Source organism: Tyto alba, unplaced genomic scaffold (assembly GCF_018691265.1).
Source record: "Tyto alba isolate M040663 unplaced genomic scaffold, T.alba_DEE_v4.0 Super-Scaffold_1, whole genome shotgun sequence".
In the NCBI taxonomy this organism is placed as follows: Eukaryota; Metazoa; Chordata; class Aves; order Strigiformes; family Tytonidae; genus Tyto; species Tyto alba.
This window is the reverse complement of record NW_024881261.1, coordinates 22,007,476-22,013,475: the sequence shown is the minus strand read 5'-3', so window position 1 is coordinate 22,013,475 and position 6,000 is coordinate 22,007,476. Positions and strand designations below refer to the sequence as shown.

The 6,000-nt window shown below is 62.8% G+C and overlaps 1 long non-coding RNA gene across 1 annotated transcript; it reads left to right on the top strand.

The window, feature by feature from the left end:
• The first annotated feature begins 518 nt into the window (after positions 1-518).
• Positions 519-1,622, top strand: LOC122153465. The gene is made up of 3 exons (XR_006165363.1): positions 519-574; positions 661-1,311; positions 1,583-1,622. It is a non-coding gene; the product is annotated as an uncharacterized LOC122153465 (long non-coding RNA).
• Positions 1,623-6,000: the final 4,378 nt, after the last annotated feature.

Here is a 6,000-nt window from a genome sequence, read left to right as displayed (position 1 = left end):
AGAAAATAGCACTGGGGGCTGTAGCAAAAATCACGGATTTATCTTGGGCAGGGAATGACATTGGAAGAGGATTCAGCTGGAAAGGTGAGGTACCTCGGGGAGGCTATATAACAAAAGGGATATCAGCAGGACACCCTGAGGAACCTTCTGCAGAGAAAAGAATCTGGAGTTGATTAACCTGTAAATGATGAGGTAACTTGCAGTGAGGAAAGCACTAGGGTGGCTTCAATGGGAATCGCTGAGGTAGTTGAGGGAGGGAGTGGCACTGAGGTGTGTTTACTAAGGGAATTTCTGAGTTACCTCGAGGAAGGGATGCAGGGTTTGGAACCTTGAAGCATATCAGGTGGGTCAAGGAGATGTTGAGGACAGAAAACTGTGCAGTCATGCCTCCCAGGAAAGTGGGGAAATTGAGAAAACCCTGATGAGGCCTCCTCGGATGTCTGGAGGCTTGGGGACAGGGATGTTGAGGTCGTTAATCCTGTCCTAAAGATTTCTCCCTCTCTTTCTGTCTCTCCTGCAGCACCTGACTGGTTAGAGGAGCAAGTGGACAAGCAGATCCTGGGGCACAGCACAGGTAAAACTTGTTAGCCTCAGCTTGGGAGACCTGGAGAACCATTGCCATGTTGCCTTTCAACAGCCGCTGCTTCTCCACTTGTCCAGGGAGAGCACCGATTCCCCAAGAAAATGCCATTGTGCACCATAGGGGGTACACTCTGCAACTTTCAAGCCCGCTTGTGCCTTAGCTCACACCTACGACATTGCGCTGCAGATGCGATTTTAACTTGGCACTAGTTGTTGTAGTGTTTGGCTTTGGTGAGGCCAGTGTGTGTTGGTCGTCGGGTAGCGTAGGGTGGGCTCTTAAGGAGAGAGCGAGGTTTTTCATGCAGGAGCTGTCTGACGCTGGAGTGTTGTTGTGGAAGTGTTCACGTTGGCGTTGTCTGATGTTGGAGCATTCTTGCAGGACGAGCGGATTCCTTTGTGAAGGCTGGTCCAGGAGGTGGCGTAGAGCGAGTAGGGAAGCAGTTTAGTGTGAGAGGACGAACCGTGGATGGTTTGAAGGTAGATGTTGGACAGTTGTTGTTTGGACAGGTACAAGTTTGGTGTAGCGTAGGGAGCGAAGTTGACTTTGCCTGTGTGGTGCAATTGGATGGGTGTGGAGAGCTAATGCGAAGCGGGCTTCTGCAAGTGACCCTAAAGCTGAAGCTCCAGCCGGCAGCTGTAGGCAAGTTCGCGCTGCCTGGACGGGCGGAAGAGGGCCGTGCACGGCTAGTGGAGTGAAGCACAGCAAGCTTGCAGCTCCGCAAACCACAGGTAAGGAGCGTGGCAGTTGGTGTTGAGCTGTGGCAATTTCTAACAGGTGAAGCTGGGGTTCAGCGCGAGAAGTGCTTTGTGAGGGGTGTGCTGGGAAGCTCTGCTGCAGCAGAGGGGCAGAGTTGGGGGGAGGGCCTGTATGGGGAGCAGGGTCCGAGAAGGCAAGGTGTCCTTGCTGTGGGGTGCGGGGCGGCGTCAGCCCCCAGGGGGCTGTAGGGGCCTGGGGTTGGCGTCGCTCAGTCGTCCGTTTGTCTCTCTTGGGATGGAGCAGCTCGCAAAGAAGAAAGCAAGGCAGAAGAGGACGGTGCTGGACCTGCGAGTCAAGAGGGAGGAGGAAGATGGGCCGGCGGAGCCAGGGAGGAGGGAACATCCCTTTGGGCACAGGCACCTCCCTGTAATCAGGGCTCAGGTGGGGCACGAGCATCCCTGGCCCTTGTGGGCCTCCTGCTTCCCTGGAGCTGAGCAGCCGCCCCGTAAGCGGGGCTGGGGTGCCTGCTCTTCTGGCCTTTGGCCACCAGGCTCCGCTGGCTGGCTGGCTGGCTGTTTGGCTGCCTTGTGTGCTGCTGAGAGAGTGTGTTTGCTGATGCTCGTGCATTTTGGGGGAGCCGTTTTGTGCCAGCAGCCCCTCGAGCTCCCTGTAGCCAGGGCTGAGGACCCAGGGCCCTGGTGCCCCGCTGCTGGCCCCCTGGAAGCGGGCTTTGTGCCGCAAGGCTCTCCTGGATGGGAGCTGCGGAGCCTTTGGAGCCCCCGAGCCGACCCTGCTGTGAGGGTTTGGCGCTCTGCCTGGCGGCTTCATGCCGTGTTGGCCAGCCAGCCAGCCTGGCAGCCCCGTCATCGGGGTGCATGCCGTGGGGCGCCACTGCTCCCCAGAGAGAGGCGGGGTGCCCTTTGCTGGACGGAGCCGCGGGGACAGCCCTGTAAGTTGGGGTGAGGAAAGTCCCCTGCTTTGCCCTTGGGGCTGTTGTAGCAAGCGGGCCAGGAGGAGAACCCTCTAAGGAGGGCAGAAGCTTTTTCCTGGGGCTGCTCCCTCCCTTCCACCCCTAGAAACTGTGCCCAGAGGCCCAGACCTCCGCGGCCAAGGTGGCGTCCGCCGGCCCGAGCCAGGGCTTCAGCCGCGGCTGCTGGTAAGCTGGGAGCAGGGTCTGTTGGCTGGGGTTGGGGAGGTGGGGTGGTCTGGGAGCAGGGGAGGCGGGCTTTTGGGCCCCCGAGTGGGTCGGGGAGGGGGGCGGACATCTCTCGGGAGATTCCCTCTGTCATCCAGCCCCCAGAAAGGGTCAGCTAAAGGTGGGGGAAGAGGATCCCGCCTGGGCGAGGGCCCGCCAGCTCTGGTCTCGCCGGGGTCTTGAAGTTGGTGCGGTTGTTGCACTGAGTGCCAGGGGCCAACTGGCAAAGAAAGTCTTTGCAGGGCAGCTGCCAGGCAGCTGTGCTGTTGCGAAGGGACGGAGCTGGTGGCAAGGGCTGTGCAGGGGCCAGGGGGCAAGAAGGCAAGGTGGCCTTGCTGTGGGGTGCGGGGCGGTGTCAGCGCCCAGCCTCAGCCCCCACCTGGCTGTAGGTGCCCTGGGTTGGTGTCGCTCAGTCGTGTGTTTGTCTCTCTTGGGGTAGAGCAGCTCGCAAAGAAGAAAGCAAGGCAGAAGAGGACGGCGCTGGACCTGCGAGTCAAGAGGGAGGAGGAAAGAAGAGGATGGTGCTGGACCTGCGAGTCAAGAGGGAGGAGGAAGATGGGCCGGCGGAGCCAGGGAGGAGGGAACATCCCTTTGGGCACAGGCACCTCCCTGTAATCAGGGCTCAGGTGGGGCACGAGCATCCCTGGCCCTTGTGGGCCTCCTGCTTCCCTGGAGCTGAGCAGCCGCCCCGTAAGCGGGGCTGGGGTGCCTGCTCTTCTGGCCTTTGGCCACCAGGCTCCGCTGGCTGGCTGGCTGGCTGTTTGGCTGCCTTGTGTGCTGCTGAGAGAGTGTGTTTGCTGATGCTCGTGCATTTTGGGGGAGCCGTTTTGTGCCAGCAGCCCCTCGAGCTCCCTGTAGCCAGGGCTGAGGACCCAGGGCCCTGGTGCCCCGCTGCTGGCCCCCTGGAAGCGGGCTTTGTGCCGCAAGGCTCTCCTGGATGGGAGCTGCGGAGCCTTTGGAGCCCCCGAGCCGACCCTGCTGTGAGGGTTTGGCGCTCTGCCTGGCGGCTTCATGCCGTGTTGGCCAGCCAGCCAGCCTGGCAGCCCCGTCATCGGGGTGCATGCCGTGGGGCGCCACTGCTCCCCAGAGAGAGGCGGGGTGCCCTTTGCTGGACGGAGCCGCGGGGACAGCCCTGTAAGTTGGGGTGAGGAAAGTCCCCTGCTTTGCCCTTGGGGCTGTTGTAGCAAGTGGGCCAGGAGGAGAACCCTCTAAGGAGGGCAGAAGCTTTTTCCTGGGGCTGCTCCCTCCCTTCCACCCCTAGAAACTGTGCCCAGAGGCCCAGACCTCCGCGGCCAAGGTGGCGTCCGCCGGCCCGAGCCAGGGCTTCAGCCGCGGCTGCTGGTAAGCTGGGAGCAGGGTCTGTTGGCTGGGGTTGGGGAGGTGGGGTGGTCTGGGAGCAGGGGAGGCGGGCTTTTGGGCCCCCGAGTGGGTCGGGGAGGGGGGCGGACATCTCTCCGGAGATTCCCTCTGTCATCCAGCCCCCAGAAAGGGTCAGCTAAAGGTGGGGGAAGAGGATCCCGCCTGGGCGAGGGCCCGCCAGCTCTGGTCTCGCCGGGGTCTTGAAGTTGGTGCGGTTGTTGCACTGAGTGCCAGGGGCCAACTGGCAAAGAAAGTCTTTGCAGGGCAACTGCCAGGCAGCTGTGCTGTTGCGAAGGGACGGAGCTGGTGGCAAGGGCTGTGCAGGGGCCAGGGGGCAAGAAGGCAAGGTGGCCTTGCTGTGGGGTGCGGGGCGGTGTCAGCGCCCAGCCTCAGCCCCCACCTGGCTGTAGGTGCCCTGGGTTGGTGTCGCTCAGTCGTGTGTTTGTCTCTCTTGGGGTAGAGCAGCTCGCAAAGAAGAAAGCAAGGCAGAAGAGGACGGCGCTGGACCTGCGAGTCAAGAGGGAGGAGGAAGATGGGCCGGCGGAGCCAGGGAGGAGGGAACATCCCTTTGGGCACAGGCACCTCCCTGTAATCAGGGCTCAGGTGGGGCACGAGCATCCCTGGCCCTTGTGGGCCTCCTGCTTCCCTGGAGCTGAGCAGCCGCCCCGTAAGCGGGGCTGGGGTGCCTGCTCTTCTGGCCTTTGGCCACCAGGCTCCGCTGGCTGGCTGGCTGGCTGTTTGGCTGCCTTGTGTGCTGCTGAGAGAGCGTGTTTGCTGATGCTCGTGCATTTTGGGGGAGCCGTTTTGTGCCAGCAGCCCCTCGAGCTCCCTGTAGCCAGGGCTGAGGACCCAGGGCCCTGGTGCCCCGCTGCTGGCCCCCTGGAAGCGGGCTTTGTGCCGCAAGGCTCTCCTGGATGGGAGCTGCGGAGCCTTTGGAGCCCCCGAGCCGACCCTGCTGTGAGGGTTTGGCGCTCTGCCTGGCGGCTTCATGCCGTGTTGGCCAGCCAGCCAGCCTGGCAGCCCCGTCATCGGGGTGCATGCCGTGGGGCGCCACTGCTCCCCAGAGAGAGGCGGGGTGCCCTTTGCTGGACGGAGCCGCGGGGACAGCCCTGTAAGTTGGGGTGAGGAAAGTCCCCTGCTTTGCCCTTGGGTCTGTTGTAGCAAGCGGGCCAGGAGGAGAACCCTCTAAGGAGGGCAGAAGCTTTTTCCTGGGGCTGCTCCCTCCCTTCCACCCCTAGAAACTGTGCCCAGAGGCCCAGACCTCCGCGGCCAAGGTGGCGTCCGCCGGCCCGAGCCAGGGCTTCAGCCGCGGCTGCTGGTAAGCTGGGAGCAGGGTCTGTTGGCTGGGGTTGGGGAGGTGGGGTGGTCTGGGAGCAGGGGAGGCGGGCTTTTGGCCCCTGAGTGGGTCGGGGAGGGGGGCGGACATCTCTCGGGAGATTCCCTCTGTCATCCAGCCCCCAGAAAGGGTCAGCTAAAGGTGGGGGAAGAGGATCCCGCCTGGGCGAGGGCCCGCCAGCTCTGGTCTCGCCGGGGTCTTGAAGTTGGTGCGGTTGTTGCACTGAGTGCCAGGGGCCAACTGGCAAAGAAAGTCTTTGCAGGGCAGCTGCCAGGCAGCTGTGCTGTTGCGAAGGGACGGAGCTGGTGGCAAGGGCTGTGCAGGGGCCAGGGGGCAAGAAGGCAAGGTGGCCTTGCTGTGGGGTGCGGGGCGGTGTCAGCGCCCAGCCTCAGCCCCCACCTGGCTGTAGGTGCCCTGGGTTGGTGTCGCTCAGTCGTCCGTTTGTCTCTCTTGGGGTAGAGCAGCTCGCAAAGAAGAAAGCAAGGCAGAAGAGGACGGCGCTGGACCTGCGAGTCAAGAGGGAGGAGGAAAGAAGAGGATGGCGCTGGACCTGCGAGTCAAGAGGGAGGAGGAAGATGGGCCGGCGGAGCCAGGGAGGAGGGAACATCCCTTTGGGCACAGGCACCTCCCTGTAATCAGGGCTCAGGTGGGGCACGAGCATCCCTGGCCCTTGTGGGCCTCCTGCTTCCCTGGAGCTGAGCAGCCGCCCCGTAAGCGGGGCTGGGGTGCCTGCTCTTCTGGCCTTTGGCCACCAGGCTCCGCTGGCTGGCTGGCTGGCTGTTTGGCTGCCTTGTGTGCTGCTGAGAGAGTGTGTTTGCTGATGCTCGTGCA